The 27,316-nt window shown below is 44.1% G+C and overlaps 1 protein-coding gene across 1 annotated transcript in view; it reads left to right on the top strand.

Annotated features, from left to right (window-relative positions):
* Window positions 1–27,316, top strand: part of LOC138493192 (kyphoscoliosis peptidase-like) — a 540,186-nt gene that overhangs the window by 323,272 nt on the left and 189,598 nt on the right. The gene's annotated exons all lie outside the window — the stretch shown is intronic.

The following is a 27,316-nucleotide window of genomic DNA, read 5'->3' as shown; positions in this document are numbered from 1 at the left end:
CTCAAGAGGGGGCGAAATTAGAGGGGGGTCTCAACATTTTTAGATGGCTTATAACTTTGTTGCTATTTGACAAATGTGGTCAAAAGTTTTGAGAAAGATTATAGACCCAACCTTCAATGTGTGTGTAAAGACTGAATGGATCTTGTCAAGTGGGGGCTAAGTTATATGACTATTGTATGTACATACATTTTGACACTTTAAAAAAAAATAAAACATAAGCGATTTTCAAGCAAACTTGTGAGGAGCATTGGCAAGGACATTAAAGCATGGTTTTGCAAATGTGCCTGTGTTTTCTTTTTTGACAAGTGTCATACTGCAGGTACAAAAAATAGTCATATACCTTTGGTGCCTGAGGTATAGCCTGTGGCTGTGGGCAGTAGCCAGATTGTCTGGGTTATGGCATAAGGTCATGACGCGCACAATCTGGCGACTGGCCATGACCGCTAGGGACGAAAAATGGTGTTAAAGTGGCTACGTCTACCTGGGACCGGCTATGTGGTAAAGTTATTCGAAGGCAGGATAGTTCTGAAAGGGAAGAAAAGTGCTTGTGGTAATGTGTTCATAGGGTTTTGCAGGCTGCCATGGCAAGGGAAGAAGAGGGACTGTGTACTGAGCCCTACCTTCTCTTTCAATGTTGGCTGTCTTGGAAAAGGATTTTGCATCCTACAGCGGGACTCTGCAGGTGTGCCACTGTCGGAAGGATTCTTCTTACAACAGCACGCCGCAGGAATCCAGCTATAGGAAGAAAAATCTATGTTTTAGCACTTTGGGTTCCTGCTTTTGGAACCAGGGGTGCTAATTCCCGTTATCCCCCATTTCAGGGGCTGCAATGGACAACCTTTCTGAGAGCATTGCGGTCATTGGATTTGGTGTGGCGGCGCATGGAGGTGGTCCCGTACGAGTACTGTCCAGGTAGTCTGCGACTGAGTACAAAAATGCACTCAGTGCATTTCACTTTGGTAGCTTTGGTACACTCTCAACAGTAGCAAAGAACTGACACACCCATGATTGGATCTTGGTGCTAGAAGTAGGCACTTCCTCTTCCTCATCTTCTTGGCCCTCTTCATTGTCTTTGAAAGTACTTTGCTTTTTTTGTTGTGAAGGTCCTCCAGCTGGTGGTGGTGGTGGTGGTTCTTGGGGAGGAGGGATGGCAATTGATGCCATTGTTAAGATAAATAGCAGTTTTGATAAAATTCTTCCAAGTATGTACTGTGTACGAGATTGGTAATGGATAATGAGTACAAAAAGGTCTAGGAGGTGTGCAAGGGAAATTTTGAAGTTGAAAGTTACTGGATCAGTAGAAAATGCAGTTCTGAACTGTCTTCATAGCACGGATCCAATCACGAAGTGCAGATGCCTTCGCGAACATGTCACCATGCCGCGCGCAAGCGTATGGTCATGTGGCACTGTCCAGAAGGTCTCCGATGAAGTCAACCGTTCCCGGCGTCTACGGATGCAATATTATTTCAAAAAAGTTGCAAAAAGTGTATAGATGTGTATATTGCTTATTGGCTAAGTATGATATTAGTGAGATGTAGGAAAATAGCATGCACTGGTAAAAAAAACAATGAAATTCTCTAAAAAATCTTTGCTAGAGGGACATTATGGTTAAGTTGCACTGCTAAAAACCGATGAAATTCAATGAAAAAACTTTGTTAAAGGGACATTATGGTTAAGTTGCACTAATAAAAACCTATGAAATTTAATGAAAAAACTTAGTTAAGGGGACGTTATGGTTAAGTTGCACTAATAAAAACCTATGAAATTCAATGGAAAAACATTGTTACAGGGACGTTATGGGTACAGGTAAAACCGAAAAACCTCTGAAATTCGCCAGTTATGGTAAGCTAAGAAACCATAATTCACGCCACCACCGTGCACTGCTAAGACTAACACCCAGGACATCAAAGATGACATCACAAATGTCATTGATGACATCACTGATGACATCACATATCTGGCTCACTTATTTTGGTTCACTGAAAAATCTAGGCCAGGTGGTTTTATCCACTGACAATCTGAATGTTAAAAAAGGTGCTTTGCATCAAAACGTTAACCTTGTCGTATTTTCTTAAAGTACTTTCTTTAGGGTTTGGTCTCAGCTCATGGTGCACATGCATGGGGCAATAGCAGGCCTCAACACACAATTCATTTGTATACAGGAAGATAAACTTTAATGCTATTAACATTTTCTGATGATGCTGTTTCTGTCTTCCTTACTTTAGTTTGCCTGTATGTCCCTCTGATTTATATGCATTGTGGGTCTTCAAATGTATTGTTTGTACTAGCACAAATGTGTAGTAAGTCTTGAATTGTTAGCTAGTTATCACATGTTTAACATTACACAATCACCCCTGACATCTTGTCACCAACATAATAAAAACAACCCCTTGTAGGTAGGGACTTTTCATCAACATTAATTTCACATGTGATGTCATCAGTCATGTCATCAATGACATATGTGATGTCATCTTTGATGTCCTGGGTGTTAGTCTTAGCAGTGCCCGTTGGTGCCATGAGTTATGGTTGTTTAGCTTACCATAACTGGCGAATTTCTGAGGTTTTTCAGTTTTATCTGTAACCATAACGTCCCTGTAACAATGTTTTTCCATTGAATTTCATAGGTTTTTATTAGTGCAACTTAACCATAACCCCCCCTTAACTAAGTTTTTTCATTGAATTTCATAGAATATATATATATATATATATATATATATATATATATATATATATATATATATATTACTCAATGGATATATCGAGTAAACCATGTCCCTTCGTGTGCTTTCTAATATATTGCTCCCATTCTGGCGCTTTTATTGCGACACCCCTTGTTTTCCTTTCTTGATGAACTTAAACCTCACAGGGGTGGGTCACTTCCTCATTGTAAAACATATCCTAATTATGTATAGTGCTTGGAATCATGTGCGTTTGGCAGTAGGCACTATATCATAATAATGAGCTCTTACTGTAATTTAATATCATTGCAGCCTACTGATTATCATCAATCTCCCTAATTGCCTTTGCATGTGCTGGCCATTGTATTCCGCTGGCGGCTCCAGTGCGAACGGTCCTCTTTTATATGGAGGGCGGGATATGTTGGCTGCGTTATTTTAGTTTGTGGAGGTTTCCTTCTTGCCCGGGTGGGTATAAAGGGGGAGAGTAGGCAGTGAAATCTTAACTGCAGGGTTGAAGGTGAATTTGACAATTAAAGCACAGGTGCCGCTATATTGTCCCTTGTTGTCTTTTTCGGGGCTCACGCACGCACAGGATTAGATGGAAGGAACACACTCCCACATGCATGTATTTTCTAAGAATAAGATGCAGTCTTTGGGTGCACCTCTTAAACCCTGGAAATGCAATATGGCAATCGTGGCTAGTAGAGCGCTGTAAAATTCGTTTTTTTTTATTTAAAAAGCACAGAAATATTGTTTCTACCATTAAATTAGACCCCCGCGCCCTCCAGCACAATGAGTAGTGTTATTCTTTTATTTTGGAGACATGCTTGGCTACTTAATGTTTTTAACACTGCTTCACCCGCCTGATAAATAATTGTCATTATTTTAACTGTAAAGTTCGCTTTCATCCTTGCCAAGGTAGTGTAACTCGCGCTTCCTCACTCACTTTAAGTGGAGGGGATATCCTGGGCGTGGGGGTCAGCAGGAGAAATCTTCAAAAAAGGACTCGTTTTTAAATTACACTCTGCAATCTGGGTGAACTCTTGTCACCCCCATGGCCGATTACCCTGGGCCCCAGAGGTGGAAGGACCGGGAGCATGAGCAGGAAAGTGAACATGTGGTCAGGCACTGTCTCCTCTCCCCCTCCAGGACAAAAGGCGGGGGAGGAACCACAGGCAGCAGAAGGTCCATCTCCCCTTCACACGGATGTATGAGGGGAGATGGCCTGGCCCTAAACAAAAGAGCCAGACTATCGGGCGGGGCTCTGTGCAGGTGACAAGTAATATAAAGCCATATGACAGCACGTAAATCCTTATAGCAACATGTTAAAACAAAATAATATCATTGTGGCTTTAATTTTCACATCCTGAATGGTAAACTATAAGTCCCAGAATGCAAGTTAATGCCAACCTGAAAAATCTAGTTAAACCCACTGTACTTTCAGTGATTGAAGACATGTAATATAAGAAGTTGTGTGTGTGTAATAAGCGAAGATAGATATGCAGATTCCTTGTCACAAACTTCCAACTCGTTGTTATGCATGATGTTCAAAACATTTGATTAGTGACTTTAACTATCACAGATTTGCGGTGCTTTGCAAGCTCTTTGATTTGGAAATGAATTGTTCCATCATACATATGAATTAACGCGATTCATCGATGATGGTTCTACAGTGTGTTGAGGTTGAGGCTCATTACTGCAGTCATGATTTCCCATTGTGGCGCGATTGTGTCTATTAAAGCTGCATTTCCAGGGCACTGTCGAGCAGCCGATGAAGATGGCTGCTTAACGGCAGTGGTCCAGTTGGCGGCACGAAAATCCTGAACCTAAGTTTGCCCAAGACCCTATTTGACAGCCACCTGGACGTGAGATCGAGCTGCACCGCCGGCCCCCACCCTGCCTCTCGACTCGAGGCTGCTGCCCAGAGCTGCAGCTAGGAGGTGGTGGAGGTGAAGGCTTCAGGGAGCCAAGCCGTGTGCTGTGTGTACAGAGCTGGAGGGGCGCTGGCTGCCTAGCCCACCAACAATATCGACTTGATTCAGAAATGTGAGGCACCTTCCCCCGGGCAGGCATCCCCTGGCTCTGTGGACCCGCCATCACCCGACGGCCTGGGGTGGCGGCCTGCAACCTTCACAGCGTGGAATGCCCCACTAAGAACCCATTAACCCACAGAGACACCCTTTCTGGTTTGGTCAGAGCCAACCGACTGGACAAAGCCGCTCTGACCCCGCTCTAGATTTCAACCTGACTCGGCAGGACTCGACTGGGACACTGGACCTCGAGCACCCAAAGGTGAGGAACCCAAGCAGCCCCTTCCTGTGACATGCCAATCTGTTGTCCTGAGGTGCCGGCGATCTGGGCGGCCGGCGTACAATGACCTGGTCCTGCATTGGGGGACTCTGATACTCGGGGAGGGGGCCCCGGCCATGCAACACTGCTGCCAACCCTCAGTTGGCCTGGGCTGGCAGCCTGAGACTTTGGTCACCAACGCACCCAAGCAACACATTCATGAAACAAGCGGCAGAGAGACAAAACATGCTTTTAAAAGCATGTTTCACAAAGCTCTTCCCTACATATATAGTTCCAATGGCTCTTCAAAATATCTGTTGCTGAAACTGAGCTTTTAGCTGGATACACTAATCATGCTTAACAGAACAGCTGTGGTCCCTCTAAGTATCACCTGAAAAAGGCTGGCAGTGAAAAAGCTCTCTCTCTCCTATCAGCTGAAAAAAAGATGTTGAACAGGAGGTGTGCCAGGAGGACACAGCCCTAGTGCATTCCCTGGGTAAATCAAAGACATCCATTAACTAAATTAAGAAGAGAGGCAGAAGGGCTCATGAAAAATGGTGGTGCCAGGATGTAAACATCTCGCGCCTTGAAACAGTTGTTTATAGGCGCGTTATGAATGCCATATCATATCATAAATGGCAGGACACTGTCACATGTGCCACCACAAGCACAGAAGTAATTGTGGAGAGCAGATAAGTGAAATGGAGTCGAAGGATCGAAGGAACTTGGAGGGGGAGGAGGTCAGGGGAGGGTCCGGACCCGATGGAAACAGGAGATACATCATGAAAGGGGTTGCAGAGCACAAGGAGGATGTAGACAACTCCCCACCCCCTGAGAGCGGCAAGGCCTCCAACCTAGCAGGGGAGTGGCCTTTGGAAGTCAGCCACTGTCATCGGCATACTTTGGGATGTAGACTTTCGAATGAATAACCCAATTAACATTACTCTGCTGCCAAACAATACTCTTGTATAATTAGAAGAACAGCGATTAATAATCTGTAATTGTGGTTTGGGTTCAACCACTAAAACAGAAAGAAGAAAGGTTTTCTTGGGATCAAGGGTGCATTGTATATCTATAAAATTAAAACCCATATGGTTCGGATGCAGTAAAACATCAGTCCTCCGTCACTAATTCCCCTCTGAACCATGTTTGTAGAGCAAAACACTATGTATCTGTGTTTGAATATAATGATGCTATGGATCGGTAAGAATTGGGAAATGTGCGTTTGTCTTTCTTGTACAAATGGACACAAAGGCCTTTAGCTGCAGCTGCAATACTCAAACATATTTTGGCAAGGAAGAACAGCTGTCCAAAATCTCCTGTATGGAGATTGGCAAGGATGCAATGGTCATCTAGGGGATTTCAGCAACCCTGGCCAAAGCACTAACGCCATCTACCCTGGCAGCATATAGTGAAGATAAATGAGATACTTAGGCTAGTGATGTTGCTCTACAGTTAAATGGGACCTTGAGAGGCAATGAGCCTCTTTCAATTAAACACCAACCACGCAGCTCATATTTTTAGTCTACCTCGCACAAATTAAATGGACATGAAAAATAGATTACCAAACCCCAAATAAATGCTGAGGTCAATTATTTTAACTACTGTTTAATGTTGTTACAGGAACTTCAATTATTCTGATCGGAGTCATGCTCCATCATAGGCTCTAGGCTTGACTACTGCAATGCCTTATATGCTAACTCTCCTAAATACGCCCCTAATATCTGTAGGTGCTTCAGAAAGTGGCTGTCTACATTGCTACCAATACTCCTTGACACCTTCACATCACTCCCACTTGGAGGAAATTGCACTGGCTCTCGGTTAAGGACAGAATTTCATTTACGATCCTGACTTTAGCTCATAGAGTTTTTACGGAAGTTGCCTTTTTTATATTAGGAATCGTACGCTGGAACACACTCCTTCATGCGTTCTTAGATCAGCAGGTTCTAGTTTCTTTTGTCTCGCTCAACTTGGGTCAGGAAAAGCGTTTCCTCTCCCTATATCGTCTGTCACTTTCTGATGTGCGGCACACTTCATGATTGCTAGTTGAGTAGGAAGCGCAAGTGCTGAGAGTAGCCAAACTATCAAGATACCATGTTGGATTTTTGTTCCATGTGAGGTCAAGAAACCTTGTTCTGCCCTTAGTCTACTGAAATTGTGAACCACCCCAAAGGCATACTGGCTATCTGTAATTATATTGACTCTAAGCCCTTCAGAAAGTTCACATGCTCGAGTCAATGCGATAATCTCTGCGGCCTGCGCAGAGTTACGGGAGATTCTCTTGGTTTCCACAATCATGCTTAATGTAGTGATGGCATAAGCAGCAGTGGATGTACTATCCGGGAGTTTGAAGCAGGAGCCATCGCAAAACAGCTCCCCTTGTGGATCTTTCAATGGTGTATCATTTAAGTCAATTCTGCCTTTGGTTTCTTGCTCTGTAGTATAGAGTCAGTCAGGTGACATTTCGTCACTGCAAGCAATGTCTTGTGGAAGAGGAAATAATTCAGCCGGATTCAATATGCAACACCTCTTAATTTGAATATGCGGTGCAAATAGGATCAGTTTGTATCTTTTTAATCATGCGGAAGTAAGGTTTTGTGTTCTGTTTAATAGAACGTCTACGGAGTGGGGTACCATTGCGGTTAAAGAGTGACCTAAAACCATACCCTCACATTGTTTTACGGACGCAGCAGCAGCAGCGACAGCTCTCAAACATCTCGGCAAAGCGCATGCAACATGATCAAATTTGGAGGAAAAATAACCGCACAGTCTATTCTTCCCCCCCATGTTCCTGCATTAACACAGCCAAAGCACATCCATCACATTCATGCACATACAACACAAAGGCCTTGTCATAATTTGGTGTGCCCAAAACTGGTGCTGAACACAGTGCAGCCTTGAGCAGATCAGAAGCTTTCTGGTGTTCCAAGTTCCACGGTAGTGGCAAAGAAATGCCCTTCTTTGTCAATGCCAACATTGATTTTATTACTAGTGAGAAGTTCTGGATCCACTATCTACAGTATGAAGCCATGCCTATGAAGACGCAGACCTCTTTCTGTGTATTTGGGACAGACATGTTAGAGAGGCTTTTTATCCGTTCAAGTGTCAGTCTTCTTCCCTCCTTTCACAGGAGATAGCCTAGATAGGTGACCTCCTGTCGACAATACTGAAACTCTTTCAGTGAAGCTTTATGTCCATGCTCTGCTAGATGAATAAGCAACAACACAGTACCCTCCTTGCAAGCAACTTCTGAGTCTGCAGCTAAGAGAAGATCATCAACGTATTGCAACAATGTACAAGTGGAAGGCAACTCAAGTGTATTGAGCTGCTCTTTCAAAGCCCTACTGTAAATGCTCAGACTCTCTGTGTACCCTTGTGGCACACGAGTTAATGTAAACGAGCGTCCCCCTAGGGTGAACGCGAACAAATATCTACTATCCACATGTACGGGAATACTAAAGAAGGCATTCTTAAGATCTACCACACTGAAATGAGTAGCAGAAGCTCGGATCATTGTTAATATCGTGGTTACATCAGTCACAATTTGAAATTGTGGTGTGTTAAGACAGATTTCTGAACTCTGTCCTGGTGGCGCAGAAGTTCAGAAGGCCAACCTAATTACTTGGAACAGGGTAACCTCTGGACGAGCCAGACCAATCAAGGTAGCGATCGCGGCGGTCAAGACTAGGTCTCAAGAGGGGTGAGGATGACTGAAAGCCCGCAATGAGCACACAAAGCAAGAACACTTACAAACTACTCCAAACAGTTGTTATATTAAAAATATATACACATTTATTCCAAGGCCTTTAAAACAATGACCGTAGCGAGAAAATCACAATATAACGATAGTAAACCAACACATACCATACCAATACAATATATATACAAATACAACAAGTCTCAAGCGTTATATGCACGAAATGGGTAGTCCACCTAAAAGGGAAGGAAGACAGGCAGTGCGAAATAATGCTTAGACCCAGTTCGCCTTCAGAGGAACCTAACTAGATGGAAGTCCGAGCCCTGCGAAGAGTGGAGCCTTGTGCTCATAAGTACCTGCACACGCTGGTGCCAACGGGCAAAAGGGGAGTCTCTTCGAAGGAAGTCAGGCAGTTCAGTTTAGTGCACAAAAGAAGAAGAACAAGTTCCGCGACTCAAGCGCAGCCTCCACAGTGGGCAGAAGCAGAGCGCGAGTATGGAAAAGGATGCTGTTTTGACACAGCGAGGAAAAGCAATGGGCTCCTGCAGGAGGGCGACCATATCCTAGCTATGCTACTCACCGGTCCCCGATGCAAGCAGACCCAGGCTTCTCCGCGTCAGTTTCAGTCGCTGGCAGGTTCAGAAGAGCAGAGAACGCCTCGTCGTCGTGTTGAGTAAAAAGACATCCCAATCGAAGAAACCCGCACAGTTTGTTACCACAGCAGGGCAACGGAGCGGCCGTGTGTATCTGAGCCAAATGTACACTACTCACTTAAGACCTGGGAACGCCAAGTGTAAGAAAGCGTGTGAGAGTGACAAGGACTCAAAATACTACACAACCTGGCGGCGGTTACAGAGCAAGACTCCCGTGTAAGCTGGTCAGTCAGCTGGATGGCCCAGAGACGCTTCCGAAGGCTTACTGGTAGGAGATGGTGAAGATGCCGAGAATAGCTGTCCCCGCTATTCCAAGGGTCGAAGTACCAGTACAGGCCTTCTGGTTCGATCAAAGGTGAAAAGGGTTTCACAAGGCGACAGCAGTGCAGAGGAGAAGTCCTTCAGCGGGTCACCAGCGATTCCTCGGTCCAGCCTCTTGGTTGCAGGATACTTGGCTCCTGTATTCCTTCGTTCGTGAGAACTCAGGAGATCGACATGGTAGTGGTGTTTCCAGCCCCCTCTTATCCACGGTTCCCTTCGCGCCAAAAAACGGAGGGGACCCAATGGGAGATCCGCTCATCAACACTCACACCATTCGTGGACCAATCACGGACCACGGTGGTCCCAGGCATTCACACCACCCTAGACTCTCTGGCACCCAGGATGTGTATTGGGACCAGACATCCCAACCCACATCCTGGAGGCACACACAAGACATGTAGAAGCCCGCGAAAGCATCCGTGTTTTGCGGGAAAGTACATGCCCAAATAAGGAAGGCCCCGGGTCGGCTCGACCTGGGGAAGGTGAAGGGAGCAAGACGGTCAGCGGACAGGACAAAGGAGCCTCGTGGTCTGGCCATTTTGGGAGCCAGGCCACCATTTTGGGTTAAGCGCGGAAAACGCGCTTAGAACGCCAAAAGGAGCTCAAAACACAAGAAACGATCGCTGCCACCATTCCCGTCCCTGAATTACTTGCACCGATCAGATACAATCCTAAACGAGTATCTAGGGCCTGTAGAAGGCTAGAGACCCAAGAGAGCTGTAACTTATCTTACAGTGCCCTCTTGTGTCATGTTGCACGAAAGCCGCAACATGATAAAAGAAACTACGGGAAACAGCGTTCCCCGGTACTGACTGTCTTAAGGGCATGTCAGTTTCCCCGTAAGAAAGGAGCGAAAGCCCAGAGGAGTGCGGCAGAAGGCTGCACTTCTCTGGCAAAGTCGAGAACAAAGTGAAAAACAACAGCAAAAAGTTTAGGGGTTGCCACATGGAAGGAAAATTACCTACAATTACGAAATCTTTCCTAACATGGTGCAACAATCTTATTGATAGCACGCAAATCAATAATAAAATGGAAAGGAATCGCATTATCCCCTTTCGTATACACCGGTAAAATCAGGCTATTGCACAAACTTCCTGCAATTTCCCCGATTACTCCATGATGGACAAAATCAGAAACTATGCTTTACTGCATTTAATTCCTTCAACAGATTTAACCCCAACAAAATCTCACCACAATTCGTAGTTAGAAGAAATGGACAGTGATCCGTGAATGGACCCAGTGAAATTGGTACTGGCTGAGAAACCGGACTAACCATTTCCATTTCTGAATTACATCAATGTCTGGAACCCGTGAATGATCGATGGAACACTTCTGTGCTCGTGTATCTATCAAAAATAGATGCTTCCTATTCCCTACCTTCATCTCAACGTAGGGCCTTTTCTGATTGACGGGAATAGGTACTGGTTCCAGTCCCTGCTTCGGGTTGTCCTAACGAAACAATATATTATCAAAGACAAGATCTTCAGAAAGATAGGCAGTTGAGGATTATCAAAAATATTGCTGCTATCTATGCTAGGTTGCTGGCTATCATGCGAGAATGTCTGGATTTTGAGCGAACTGGCTTCTACCAGGACCCCTTAAAACAGGGCGGTCTCTGGATCATCTACCCATGATACCATATGTGTTATTCAAACTTTGCTGAAGGATCGGGCATTGTGCTCGCCAATGTCCGTCTTGTCTGCAATAAGCACACTGGTTCATGTATACAGGACCCAACTGTGTATTACTTTGTGGAACAAACTGGCCTCTAAACTGTGTCCTCCCACCTCTAGTTCCTCCAACTATCTGTTGCAACAATACTTTAGTTTTCAAGTCTCCCTTTTTCTTTTCAATCCTCTCTTTTTCATTATTGACTCTATTTTCGTAATACTGAGCATATGCAATACTTCGGACTGTGATTTAGCTTGCCAAGTACTTCCGGAAGTCATGATTTGTGATTGGATATCAGGCAACAATCCGCGCACAAATGTATCCTCAAGCAACCTTTTTCCTGACTCGGTGCTTAAATCCTGTCTGCTAAAATCTTAAAATACTTGTTCGAACCGATTAAAGAATTCGGTAGCACCTTCAGATTTCCCTTGGGTACAAGCAGTGAGTTTGTCCCAAACAATCCTTCTCTTGTGTACCAGAGTTTTTAATTTCATTACTTTTCTCTCTGGCAAAGTCAGTATCACTTGCAGTGGTCTCTCACCAGCTTTCCTTTCTCCATCTAACGGCACCAAGTTAACCCACGTGTCACCCAGTCCTGCTTGATCATCTACAGTCCTAATCTGTTTCCATAAATCAGCAGATAGGATCACAGGGAACAACAAGTCTATATCACTAAGGGTGAAAACTGATGAATGCAAGACAGATTCTATTTCTTTATAAAACCCTGTTGGATTTTTCCTAATGTCTGGAATCGACTGCCTAATAGTGTTCACTTCCTGTCTGGAGAACGAGACGTGAACAAATTGTGATACATAGTGAGCTTCAATAGTAGTGGCTGCTGTACCTGCTGCAACATTAGCGGGAATCTCAACTTTAGGAACAAATGTCGAGGAACCTCTCTCATAGGCAACTGAGTAGTAGGCAACTCCGAACGTTTGTTAAGCAATAAAGCTAGATTGAGCGCTAAAGTGGTTGAAGCAGTATTGGGCATTTCTGGAGTATACTGACTAAACGTATCATATACTTCTATGGGAGATATCGACACATCTGAAATCCATCTAAGCACATCCCTTGTGTACATACAAAGCATCCACTATATCACCATCTACTTCATCATTCTGTAATCATTCTAACTCCCTTCTTAACTTAAAAACCCTCTCGACATGCTCATTTACGTTCTCTGCAGTATCCCTTGATTAAGCTAAGACATTCAAATACTTTAACCTTTGTGGGACATCCATGTCAATCAAATTATTTCACATTACAGCCAAGTGTATTCCCATCCCCTCAATAAAAACATTCTGTTCAGGAATATTTTCTAGATCAAGAAGTGTAGCTAAAACGGCTGATTTTTCACCCTTCTCTATACATTTCTTAGCCCATGCATATAAATCTCTCTTCTTATCTTTAGAAACTATACTATGAGTCACTACTTTCGATTCAGCAATCGCCCCTTCATCAGCTACAAGCAGAGCAGAACCGCTTGGGAAAGAGAGAGTAACAAATCCTGTACAATAGGTAGTGGAGACACTACCGCTGGCAACAAAGACAGAATCACAGGGAACAGTAATAGTCGATAAAGGTGGAGATACAGAAGGAGAAGCATCAATAGGAAGAGGAGCAACAGCCGGCGGCGGAGAAACAACGGGAAGAACAGGGACAGCTACGGGAGGAGGTGCAACAGCAGGAAGAGGTAAGACAACAGGAAGAGGTACATAAGGAGGTGGAGTGGTGGCACAAGGCCTACGTTCATTTAAAAGTTTAGCAATTAGTTCATCTGAGACATGAAAATCTTTAGACGGATATATTTTCTGTTCACCAAGTTGGAAAGCCCTATCCATGTTTCTAACAGACTCTGACGGTTTCTGTTTATCATACAATAATGCCTTTTCTGAATTAGACGTATGACGACGGGCATGCTTCTCTTTACTCTTAAGTTGCTGCATAGCTTCTTTTTTCCATTTCTGAATTACATCAAATGCTACAGGTCTAGCTTTTTTCTTTAACAATATGGACTCTAAATACTCTATACGGGCAATCTCAAAACTACCATTGACTGGCCACTGAAATTCAGAAGCATGTCTAGTTTGTCTGTGCCAAATATCATTGAATACTATACTACCAATGCCGTACTTACAGTACATAGTACATGTTGGCGACCCCTTCTGTGGCGCCGGTCAGCCAAATTCCAAAGATTGTCTGTCTCTGCAGAATAAACCCCTGAAACAGGCAGACAATTTCCTAGGCATGTCAGATCACTGGTGTTACCTGGCATCATTTGTGCTCATGAGGACAAAACTGCAATCAAATATCAGGATACTTAGGAATCTGGGCACGATTCACCTGATTACAAAGGACTGAGGAGGTCCGATCGGATTACAAAGGACAAAGGACCCTCGTGGTTGGTGATTTCAGCCAAATTGCCCGCCTCGATATGTGGACCCTCGTCAAGATGCCTTCTCGGACCGCGTGCTCACCGTCCAGGGATCGGATCGTGCAGTACTATCGAGGTATTTTGTCTCATACAAAGGGGCCCCCATTTTCTCACCGTCCAATCCCAGTTCGATGGCCACGTCTTCTCTTCAACGAGGTGGCATCAATCTTGAAGGTCCCTATTCGGCGCCATCTGAAAGACCAAAGAAATATCGAGGCTGAGAACTACAAATGAAATACACCAATCACGGGCTGAAAAGATACAAGTATCTTTTATTGCTGTACAGTTTACAAAGCAAAACAGATAGCTATCTGGCTCCCAACACCTCACAGTGTGTGCCAGCAGACACAGTGAGGAGTGAGAGTGCTGGACATCTAAACACAGACATATTTATACTATTTTAGCAGTATTGTCCAGCCTCTCTCCAGGTTAATATTTCACGGGCTGGAGTTTGTGCCTAGTTCACATGGCAGATGTTACAATATTAGACAACGGATTAAACAAGTTTACATGTCCATGAACATTAAATGGTACTGTTGGTTCTCAAATCCACGGCAAGCCTTATTACAAGAGTCACTACAATGCAGTTCAGCTAAAACATACGATTGAAGTTTACTCTTCATTGTTTCAGTGTTTATACGAGGATGAGGCTTGTGAGCGCAGACAACACTTCAATGACAGTTCGTATGAAGCGCAAGGTTTCTTTGCGTAGGTTAAACAGTTGGCTCTTGGTCAACCTAAACATTAACGAAATTCAAAGGTAGTTTGGCTCGACCTCAAGTCGAAAACACAGTCCACTATTTTAGAACATGGAACATGAGTTGAAATCAAAATGGCAAATGATTCTTAAAATGGCAGAGAAGTTAACCCAAAATCGGAACTTTGCGAATGCGGTTTTCTGTGTAACGCGAATGGGCTTTGGCCAATTTTCATAATAAGGAGGCACTATATGATGACGGTTTAACAGTCAGATTATCAGACCTCCCATTCAGAAACAGAAATACCTGCATAATTTTATGTAATAAAAATCAAAAAAGGTTTGGCTATTCCATTATCACCCGATGGCATTCTGTCACCAGGTGTGTTGAAGGACTAAGGGTGTGTCTAAGGCTAAGCTTCTAGACATCAATTAGTGGGTTTCGGCACTGAGCAGGGCAGTGGGATTTAACTCAGAGTTCCAGAGGAATAAGCCTTTTGTAATTCACTATAAAAATGCTTTGCATTTGCGCTCCATCATGGCTGATAGGTTTTTGGGAGACTGTCCTTAGATGTCTGATCTGCTGGTAGCCCAACACTATGGTGAGGTAGTCTGGTATTAGGTATTGGCAGGTCTGATGGGTCACACATCTTCAAATCAATCCAATGTTTCCTTCATGGCTAGTGCAGTGTCTTCATCACTGGAGAGATGTGATCAGAAGAGGAGGCAAGCAGCACAGTTCTGAATTTAACATAGTTTGTATGGCTTAAATTGTAGTATGAGCGAGAATATGTGGGTTCCGTTGGTGGTCTGTAAGAACCACAGGTGGGAAAATGCATAAAATCACTGTAAAAAATGGAGTATGTGTGCTTGGAACAATAAACAATAAAAAATATCTATGTCTTTTGTAATTATCATATACACTTGATTACTGTGTAAGGTTCTTATGAATGAAGGTCTTCATATATAAAGTATGAAAAGTGTGATTGTCTAATAGACGCAAATGCTAATAATATGCAAACAAATAATTTATTTCTACTGTTTAAGAATTAACACACAACTATCCCAATACTTTTAAGTACAGGTCCCTTGTGATTTATGCCATGCGAGACTTCCGGATTACTATACAACAAACCTTTACTGACTAAACCATTAGGGAATATGAGTTAATAGTAAACGTTGAACAGAAGTAGACAAACTAATTTTTACTTGATTGGGAGGGGCTTCTGGGTCGTCAACTAATGACTTTTGGAATGTACTGGAACATTTTACCTTAAGGTGCAAGAGGCAGCAGTTGCAACATCTATGTTGGCAATGTGAGGTCTCTCCTTCAACGAAGTGTGCAACGAAACGTTCAAAAGCTATGACAGAAGGCTCAGGCCTGTCAACTCAGGCTTTTGGGCTGCTACTGGATGGATGGCCCTCAGAATATTCATTGTTGGATGATTCCGAGCTATTTACAGAGGGTCTAATATATTTTAAAAGCATAGAGCAACCAACAGGTAAATACTAGCGTGTCTATATGGGTTTGACAATGTTTTTCCAATTGTAAACTACATGAATAAATGCTTCCTAAGCAGAATACTTACTTGTTCCATCACTCAATCGGAAAACAACTTCTTGCCCATTGTGTGCAAACTAGATGTGAGGACCTGAGTATTTTTCATGCCATTCATTTCAATCTTAACAGAAAATTCAGAGCTGCATTTCTTAACTGTACTATATTGTTTTTATCTTTAAAAACGGTGTAGTTTCAAAGAGAAATGACATACAAGGTACGCAATAAAATAGAGCAGAGGTAGTACTATGGTAAGGTGTCTTATTCAGGAGCATTGTTGGATTGATAGATGTATGCAGTGTGGTAAATGAGAAAAACTGGGAAAATAAAATTGGAAAAGCGGCTGGAAGACATAACAATGTTTGTACCGTTGAGAGCCTGAGGGTAGTGTTTATGTATTTGCAGATGGCAGCAGCGATGGTATTGGTGGTTAGTTTGGATAGGAAGACAGGGAGTTTTAAGAGTTCCTGCCATCGCTAACAGGGGAACTTGAGCCTAAGATCAAAAGGTTCTACTAAAGAGACGGCTTTGATGGCTACCGGAGAGCATTCCAGTTGAGTGGAGCAAGTAGGTTAAAGGAGAAAAAGTGGGAGGAGGCACAAATAGCTTGTGTAGAGACAAGGATAGGACAGTTCGCGAGGTAGTGTACAGAGAGATGCAGTCAACAAGAGGGCAAGACCATAGATGTTTTTATGGATAAGTGTAAGGAATTTAAAAGGTGAGACCGATTTTGCACGGTGAGCCATCAACTCCAGTTTGCTGAACACATATGTAGAGCAATGTGTTTTAGTTCAGTTGTGAGTGATGTGTTAATAGATTTGTCTAATGTTTTAGCGGTTGTGTCTGGCTTTCGCCATGGTGAAACTGGAAGAGTTTCAGGTTAATGTCCAATGGAACCCCTACCTTGCAGCCAAATGGTGAAGGGATAAGGAGATCAGGGGAAAGAGATGAGCCAAGGCAAAGTGGGGTGTTTTTGGAGGCACTGAAAAAGCAAACTCTTTGCAGAGCTGAGCATTAGGCAGTGTAGAGCAATCCCGTTGTTAATGACAGTTGGCAATTTGTAATGCATTCAGAGATCTCAGGGGTAAAGGAGAAAAAGATCTGAGTATTGGCAGCAAAGAGGGATAGTTAAGATCAAAGGAGGCCATGCCTTTCCTGAGGTAGGAAGTGAGTAGGGTGAAGAGGGGGTGGGCCTAGAACTGATTCTTGGGAAACACCCACAGGGAAAGGTGCTGCTGGAGTCCAATTAGATGCAGAAGGAGCATTCAGAAAGATAGGAGAATATCCAGTTCAGTATGGTATTGTTGAAGCCAAGGAATGAAAGAGTATGAAGGAGGGAGGGATGAGTCACAATGTCAAAGGTAGCAGAAAGGTATAGATGTATGAGATTGGAGGAGCCATGAGAGCAATGGGATGTGGTAAAAGAATTGATGATGTGCATGAGAGCAGTTTCTACGTGAAAAAGGTTGGAGTGGCTTAGCAAGTGAGTGCACATTGAATGTTATGTGGTTGAAGCTAATCCTCCTAAGGATTTTACAATAGTAGGGAAGAAGAGAGACATCTGGAGAATGAGGGGTTGTTGAGGTCAGAGGAATAAGAAAAGAAGGTTTTATTAGGAGAGGTATGACTAAGGTTGCTTTCTAACAGGCTGGCAAGAGGCTAGGTTCACTGTTGACCAGATGCTTAAGCTCAATCAACATTTAATCAATTAGTAGACATTATCTGTGTATATACTTATAAGAAGTTGTTTCTCCCTAGTCCTGGATGGCAAATAAGTGTCGACAAGAATTCCACGTTGAATCACTTAAAAGAGATTTTAACGAAAAGGTGAAATGACAAAGGCCTGCCTTAATCCAATAGTCATGATTATGGCTAAAGTTAGTGGCACATCCAAAAAGTTCTTGAAATAAGCCAATCTGTCTATCTGGAGTTCTAGCAGGTAGAGATGGGGGCCATAAGAAAGCTACTTTAGCTAGAACAGCCTTCAACTTGCTCAGAATGCAGGCCTTTAGCAAAACACTCAGCCCATGCTCCGAGCAACCTGAATGGTTGCCGGACTGCTTGCGTGCAAATGTATATTTTAAAGGTTTGAACAGCACAGGTTGGGTTTACTTTAAAAAGTGGGAAGGTACGTTTTGGAAACGGGCCTGTGGCTGTTACCCAAATATTTTTGGTTCAGTGCACCAATTACATAATCACTGGTGACCATCTTTGAAATAGATACAACCTTTATCCTGAGAGATCCTACTATGTCCTGAAGGCATTTGATTTATGTTACAGTGTGTTTTCCAAACTCTGTAGCATGAATGCACTCTATCGTGACCTGAGGTGGGTTGTGAGGTGGAAATGCAGAATGTAACTTTCAAACCCATCCTTTCAGAATATTCTATTTAAGTCTTAGACAAAAATGAGGCTGCTCAGACAGTGTGGGCCATATGGCCCTCAAACCCTTATGGTGGTCTTAAAATATACTTTAATCAGGAGGCTGGGGATGGATGGAAATTCTGGTATACCCCCTGTATTGCAGAGCAGGTAGAGTCCATCTGCCCACCAATTCCGGACTCATCATGTAACCATGTAACATACCTTCCCCATTCTGTGGAGTTACCCCTTGTGCCTTCTTGGCTGGGAAACTAGGGATGGTGACTTAGAATATAAATGTTCACCTGTAGGCATTGTTGTTGTTGTATAAAGGTGAACAGTTGGGGGGCGTGAACAAGAGCCAAGTGATGTGCACATGAGGCCTGGGAGCTCTGTAGCTGACCAATGTAAATCTTGGGAAATTCCAGTCAGAAAGCCAAACATTTGCCCTAGCTGAGTTGGAAAGAACGCCTGTAGTCAGGAAAGCAGACAGAGCCAGAGAAGACCAGGGAGTTAAGGTGCAGGGGCGGCAGTCGTAAGGTGGTACGCACAGGGGCAGCCATCTTGGTATTGTGGGAAGAGGCCAACAAACAGAAGAGACGTTTTACCCCTTGTGCCTCGCACTGCGGTTTGGAGTGAGGGAGCCCTGCCCCCTTCAGGGAGAACCTGTGCCTGGGAAGGACGAGTGCAAAGCAGGAGCAGTGGATTCAGAGTGTGCTGGGTCTCAAACTGGGGGTGCTGGCTGCCGTTCGGTGCGCCGGGCAAGAGGAGCGTTCAGACAGTGATTGCAGTGAGTTTGGTCCAGAATGGCGGTGTGAACATGGCAGAGGGTCTCCCCTGCTGGTGGAGAAGAGCAGGGTTCAGATAGAGGGGGAAGCAGGAGGAGACCCCTGGAGAAGCAGCAAAGTCCCTGTGGGCTCACAACTGTGGAGGCCAGCAAACAGCGAGACAGTCAGCCCCTTCCGATGATGGCTGATTACATGAAGAGTGAGTAGGTGATTGATGGGCAAAGGGAAGACATGAAGGCAAGTGCAAGCTCTGCATCATGGCTGGTTTGCCCCAAAGTCAAGTGGGGGCCGGGTGCTGATACATTGTGTGAGTGGAGGTTGTTGAGGATCATCAGATTAGGAGCTGATGTGAGGGATGAAAGGAAGTGGGAGCAGTAGAAAGACTAGAGGGAGCAGGGTGTTGCAGGTGGAAGGGTTTGCGGCTCGGGGGAGACTGTAGAACCTATCTGATGTGTGAGAGGAGGTGAACTGGAAGCAAGGCAATCGCTAACGATTAGATGAGGATGCTGGGTGACTAAGTGAGAAGCCTGTGGGCGTAGTGGAAAAACCGGAGCTCGAAAGAGTGCAGCTATATCTTGCGAACGTGATTTTTCCCTTAGCCAAATGCATTTTCCAACTACAAGACGACATCACCCACACACCAAGGTAATCATAATGGTCAACTTGCTCCATAGGACCCTCATCTAATTCTAACCTCAGAACTCTAGGTTTCCTTTTTCTTAGAGCATTAAAAACCATAGATTTTGTCTTCGAGATGTTTAGAGACAAGCCATTACTATTACAAAAGTCCACAAACTTCTTCAATTGCTTACCGACGCCTGCAGGTTTTAAAGACAATAAAACTGTGTTGTCAGCAAGCATTAGTATGGGAATCTTGTCTCTTGCCAACGTAGGGTAATCTAAGTGGCATGATAGCAATTCTGTAATTATTCCATTTATGAAAATAGAAAATAGCTTGGGAACCAGTACGCATCCCTGGCGGACTCCCATCTCAATCTTATTGGATTGGTTGGTACTTCCATCAGTGCCCCATTGTAAGATGGCTGCATTGTCAGAATACACATTCTGGATGGCTACTAACAGGTGCAAGGGTATGTTAGTCCACTTAGGACATCCAAGAATCGACTCCTCGATACTGTGCAGAATGCTGTCCAAAGATCGATGAAGATGGCATAAACACTTATTTTTCTTAGGACAGCATACTTATCACAAATTAGACACAGCCGAAGATTTTGATTGACCGTACGCAGACTGGTACAGAACCCAGCTTGGCAATGGTTAATAATGTTGTTATCAATAATCCAAGATTTTAATTGGGCTAAAATGTCTCTAGTGTAAATGTTGCCACTTGCGCCCAACAAAGATATTGAGAGTAGTTGCAGCATTATGCTTGAGGTCTACACCAGGGAATTAGCTTGGTTGGATCTTATATGTTGGTATGTACTAATAATGCTGTGACCATTTTGTTTGTTGTGATTACAAATCAATATAAAAATAAAAATAGATTCAAATTAAAAAAGTGAACAGCTGTAGGAACAGAGACCACCTCATGAGACATGGATTTTTTTTCTGTTTACTCCCTCCCAATCATGTTAGAGCAGCATGGTCAGTGAGCTACTGGATGTGATGTGCAGTGTGGTAATATTTCAGGGTCTCAATAGCACACTTAATTTTACACAATTACCTCAATTGTTGCATAATTCTTCTCGCTAGGAAACAGTTTCCTATTAATTTAAAGGAGAGGATGCTCTCTTCCCTCAACAATCCTGGGACAGGACAGCTCCTGATCCCACCCAGGATGTGTTTGATTGGAAGATGAATGGTTAAGAGAAGGCTGAAAAGTGAGAGTTTGATGACACAGATAACACTTCAGCTCCCTAATGTTCTCCTGGCTCTGAGGGGATCCCTACAATTCATGTGGCTTGAAAGCTACCAGTTAATTCATCAAGGGTTTGGCAATCAAACACATTAGGTAAAAGCACTGGCATTTCTAGGAATGCACAGCTCTATCTTGGTTGAGGGTCATGGGATATTTTTCATGGCTTTCATGTTTTATTCTTATGGTTGAACATACATACATATCCCTACCCATTTACCCAGCCAGACAGCTGGGACATGGGTTGGCCCTCAGGACTAGTTTCCTTAGGGTGTGTGGCTCTACGTACAGGTGTCTCATGGTCTCAATTCAACTTTGACTATGGATTACAATTCCATCCAATTAATCTTCCATGTAAGCCTTATGGGGTCTCATTACATGGTATACTGCCCATGCAACATTGTTGATGATCCATGAAAAACGAAACGTAGTACAGAAAATTGGTAGCGACCCTCTAGCGTAAAGAACACCAAAGCCAGAGGGATTTGATAGAAACATCTTGTTAGGTTGAGAATTAAAATGAAGCTGGAGCTAAACATTCTGTCAACAATTTTGTTGAATTGGGGACTGTGTTCGATGTGGAAGCATGAGATTGTGTTAACTTTCTAGAAATCAATATTGAAATGCCAGCTTGCATTTGGTAGCATGATCGGTGTGTCCCAGTGGCTTCTGGAAGGCTTGATAATTTGCAGTTTTAGCTGTGTAGCCTTTACCAATCTTCAATCATGCTTCTGTTAATTGATAGGTATGGAGTCATACATACTTTTCTGGTTGTGTGTGTATGTGATTAAAGAACTCTTTGCATGGCCCAATTACACAGAAAACACAGCTTTGAAGTGGTTATGGATGTTGAATAATACTTTGAAACGGGAAGCTGATTCATCCCCCATACTCCCACAGTCTGCAGAGATCACAATTATCAGGTCAATAGGGTCCATCCACTCCTTCAACAAGCTAAATTGATCAACCTGGCATGTCCTCCTTTTATTAATCCATTGAACCTGGTAGTTTAGGTCACTAATGGTATCAGTGAAGAGTTATGTTCTATTGGTCTCGAAATTTGCTCTCCAAAGTATTGATTAAATCTAAGAATCCATTTGCCACTTTGCACAGCAAGGCCTGGAGCTATTTCTGCGTGTACTTGGCTTCACAAATGTGTTATTTTACCTGATCCTTGGCCCAGTTCCATTGTTCATGGGTCTCATGGACAAACTGGGACGATATGGGAGCCAATCCTTCTTGGCTTTCTCAAATCTCTTTAAGCATATTCCACACATCATACGTTTCTCTTTCATTGACCAGCTCAGAGGGTGAGAATACTGTACAGGCATGTATGGTTAGCAAACAGGGAGTAAGACTGTTCCAATTGTTTCCATCTTCATCCATTAGCTTCCAAAGGCAATTATTTAATGTTCGTTTGAAGTGTTCAACTAATCCATCCACTGGAGAATAGTATATTGAGGCAAGCATATGTCAGAGTTTTGACCCAACATAAGTTAAAACATTTAATTGAACTCTCGGTCACTTTGGATCTCCTTCGGGTACTCAATCCTCAAAAAAAAGGGAACTAACCGTTGGGTGGTTTTGTTCCTCAGGGTGATGTCCTCTAGGTATTGAGTGGCTTAGTCTGCAAGGATCAGTATATATCGGTTACTTGCCTTAAAATGAGTGGGATGTCCTGTAATTACCAGACCCACCCACCCAATGATCGGCAATGGTTGGAGGGGGTCGTCGACCTACATCTGTCCAAGAGGTTTTTTGGCAGATCTGTCACATTTCACAGGATTTCTTGAGCAGCTGACACATTCTTCTATAATATCTTTACTAAAGACCAGAAAATGCATTTCAAAATTGTATCTTACACTAGTAGGTGAAAATGCACTTTACACCATAGTTACCTGCAATTTCACAGTTCGAAGGCCATGCGCAGTCACTGTCTTTGGACAGACACTTTAAATGGCAACTTTAGGTAAAAATCAGAATTTTGTTTACCCAGCTGGCATTTCAAAAGCCTACATTCCAACTTTGATCACTTTTTTGTGATTTAACATATTTGTTTTACATGAGCATGTTAACTGTGTTTCTGCAAACCAAAACACAGAGGGCTTTTCAAGCTAAGGTAAATTCCATTCCCTTGGTAGATAATTTCCTGCAAACTGTCATGTTCGGCTTCTCCCACTCCCCTGAGTACAACATGAACGCCAGAGGCGCTCAATGTCCTGGTGGTTGCCATGGTGGCTGGGGGCAGCGTCCAGCACTGACTACACCCTGCAGAAGTCTGTGCGGCACGCCACATGCTGTAGCGGGATTCCCTGTGTCCCGGAACCACAGCGCTCTATTCTTTCTCTTGGAATCATAAAAAGACCTGCAACGGAGAGGCACCGTGAGTATCTCGGGTGATTCTTACATTTCCTCTTGCTCATGTGTTCCTCAACCTAGGCTCCTGTTTCTTGACCCTTCTGCGTCTACCTTATCTGCTTTGCCATTTCTTTGAACTCCTGGTTTTGATCTCCGGTCTGCCCCTGGTATTCTGATTGGATTACATTTGCTGGCTCTGTTGCCTTTGTTGTTTTTTCCTGCAGAGCTGATTCCTTCAGCCTGTATATACTTTTCGGATTCTGACTCTTGTATACTCTGTGGATTTTGGTGCTGGACCTTTACCCTTGAACTTTGTGGTGACTTTGGAATTCACAGAACTTCCTTCTTTGGGCATCCTTTTGTTTGGAACTGAACTCCCTCTAAATGTGCCCTCGTTTTGCCTGGGTTAGTCTTCCTTCCCTCCCAAGCTGAGCACTCATGCTGCCTGGCTTAGAACCCCCCCGCCCCAACCCGCCCACCACCACTACTCCCTTTTTTTGCCATTTTCCAGTTTTTATTCTCGTTTTTTGGGACCTTTTTTCTTTGGACCTCCTACTGCTTCCTAGACCTTACTCACTCTATCATGACAGCTGAGTGAGAGTCTCTATGCTCTCCTGATATTTTGCTTGAGCCTTTTACTACTCTGTGTATATTCTATCACAGGTATGGAGCTCTCAGGGGGAAGGTTTTCTGTTCCACCAGTCCAAACAAGGTATGCCACACCAAGACCTGACACAAACTCTGTTTTTCTTATTCTGCAGTCTATCGGTCACACAGAGAGTGAGAAGTACTGGAAAGAAAAACGGAGGGATAATAATTTGCTTCTTTGAAAATGTGTTAACTCTCTTTTAATTATTCTGTATAATTTGCTTGCAAACTTCACCCACAATTTGGCTGCAACTCAGATTGAAGCGCCGCCTTAGGTGGTGTAGCCCAAAAAGCATTAATGTGTGCCAACTCAACCTCTATAATATACTGTGTAGTAGCCCAGCAAATACATTACAGAATTATATGTGAAACTAGCAGGCGAAAATGCATTCTATCTCACGGGTACCTATAATATACCCTGATCACAGGCCAAGGGCCATCACTGTGTTCGGACAGGCACTTTTGAAATGCCAACTTTCAGCTTCAAAGCCTGTACGTAATACACTCTGCTGGCATTTTAAAAGCCTAAAATCTGAATTTGATAATGTTTTTGTGAGTTACCATGCTGAGTGCTACATGAGGTGGCAACTTTTAAAAGTAGCATTCCACATATTGTGCAGTAAACCCAAACACACGGAAGGCTTTTTTCTAAGTAAAACAAATTCTTATTGGAGTTAAATTCCCTGCCACTCCAACTCTGTTCTACTTATCCTCAGTTGCACAGAGAAAGTAGCACGGTGAGTGCCGCAAAACAAAACAGAGAGGTTATTAGTTGCTATTCTACAAATATACTGACACTCTTTTAAATATTTAGTAGAATTTCTTTCTCCCCCGCATTTTCGAGGAAAAAAAGAGCAAAAACATTTCGGTTAAATGTGAAAAGGTCAAATATTTTCGACCGAGTAGACCCAAACCTTTTAAAATACACAGAAAAATAATAGTTTTGGCAGTTCCATTCTCACATCAAGTAAGGAGAAAGGCTGTTTTGGAATTCTGGCATCTAATAATTGACAAATATAATGACGATATGTTAAAAGAAATACCTAAATAAATCAAAAAGATCACAAAAGCAACTTAAAAATAAACAATGCATTCCAAGATGGCCGCCGAGGGGAGAGCTGCATGTTAATAGCGCTCTCGCCTACCGAGAACCACAACAATAAAAAAACTACAAAAGAGCTTTCCCCCGGTTGGGGACACATTACAGAGAACAATGGAGGGATAAGTAGGAGCGACGACCCCAAGAAAGCTGAAGTGCTCGCCTGCCCTGGGGCATAGGCAGCAAGGAGCTCAAGAGTACCGGCGTACCGCCTCTCCAACCAGTGAGGGACTGCTAGTACAATCCGCCCACCCGCAATGGGAAGTACAGTGGCCCTCACCAACAGACCGGAACCCAACGAAGTGAAGAGCGGGGGGTCAGTATCCCCGGTAGGACGAACGGCTGGGGTGAAAACCGCAAGGTGCCCACAACTGAAGGAGCACAGGAGGAGGAGGACGATCCTGTGGCCTGCTCATTGAAGGGATACGTGACTCTGCAGTTTGCCAGAAGGCTAAGCAGCGGCCCACCTGCCGGGCGGCACCTGCTGTGGAGAGCCAGTGGAGCAGAGCCTTCCCCCTTGAATACTAGCCACTGAGAAGGAGGGAGCCCTGCTCCGGAGAGAGGGCATGACCACACCATGGCTGGCACACATTGAGTGGACTGAACAGCAATGGAAATACGGTGAGGAGCGGTGGAAGCCGAGCTGGGACCAAGTCAGAACCCCCGTTGGGAGGACTAGGCGAAGGTCCCCAAAGCAGAGGAGAGGGCAGCGAGGCCCACTGGAGGAAGTCATTGGCAGAGATACTGGGGGAAGGCCCCCTTGACGGAGGAACCCTGCGCTTGCAACAAGGCGGGGGGGGGGGCAAGCAGCAACTGAGGCCAGCGCAACAGGAGTGGAGCTGGGGTGCCCGGACATCACTATTATTTTGAGGCAGAGACTGGAGTGAAACTGGGGTCCGGAGGCATGCAACAAGTTTGGGAGGTTAACCCCCTGATCCAGAGAGGTCTGGACACAGGACCCAGAGTCCAGAAGGAGCAGCATCTGGGGGCCTGTGGAAAAACGTGCAAGTGACCCACCAGAGTGGAGGCGGCAGGGGTCACCGGGACTCTGCTCCCTCTGCGGGCGGGCCCACAGAGAGGGGGTGCAAAGGTGGGTCCACGGTCCTAGGGCAGGTGCCTGGAGAGGCTAAGGACATTAATGAGGCACCCATGAGCAGGAAAAGCCAGGGCCTGCTCTATGCTGGGCTAAGCAGCATAAATGTCCAAACCTAAGGGAAAGGACCCGCCGATGGCCCCGAAATCAGGGAAGAAGACAGAAGAAGGAGATCTGCAAAGATTATGGTGCAGGGAAGAGGACATACCGAGTGGAGGAGACCACAGGCCCTCGGGTCAGGGGGAAGCATGCAACGACAGGGGACTCTCACAGGATAAAGAAAAGGTGGTTACACAAGAAGTCCTCCACCAAAACTTTGAATACTTCGGGGAGAAGATAGCAGGCACCATCCAGTCCCAGCTGAGCCTCATTTGGGGGGAGCTCTCCCACGCCCTGCAAGAGGTGAAAGCCGAAATGTCAAAGCTGGAAGAGTGGGTTGATGCATCCGAAAATGCATAGCTGAAAACGGGTCCAACAGACGCTGAAAATTACACTAAATCAGTTGTATGCAGTCTGACCAACCTCTTGAGACCCAGAAACACATCTTAGTGTCGACTGAGTTTAAAGAAAGTTACAAATTTAGGAGGCTTCATTTACCTATGAAAAAGATTTTTTTCACTCTCCTACTAACCTCACAAAGATGTGATGTTTAAAACTATTCAGTCTATGTAGGGTGTCATCATCCGAGTTACACAGAACCAATGGCACTACCACTTTTAGGTGGTTTTAAGGTTTATTACTCTTTGTATTTATGTTTGTTTTGTTTATATTGATTAAAATATGTGAACTTGAAGAAACACTTTTTTGTCTATACAAATGATGACATGTTCGGTTTGGCAATAGTTGCGCTGTTGTTTTGACCTTGTGCATGTGAAGGTGGGAAGCTGTTCTTTGTGGATCCAAAATGGCCATGCAACGAGGTTATTTGTCCTGTCCTTTGGCCATCTTGCCCCTTCACCTTCCCCAGGTTAAGCCAACCTGGATCAATCCTTATTTGGGCATGCATTCTCTTGCAAAACACCAAGCTTTTGCTGGCTTCTGCATGCCTTGTGTGTGTGCTTCCAGGATGTGGGTTGGACTGTCTGGTTCCAATAC

This window comes from Ambystoma mexicanum, chromosome 10, assembly GCF_040938575.1.
Source record: "Ambystoma mexicanum isolate Mex_15411 chromosome 10, UKY_AmexF1_1, whole genome shotgun sequence".
Classification (NCBI taxonomy): domain Eukaryota; kingdom Metazoa; phylum Chordata; class Amphibia; order Caudata; family Ambystomatidae; genus Ambystoma; species Ambystoma mexicanum.
This window is presented reverse-complemented; position numbering and strand designations above follow the sequence as displayed.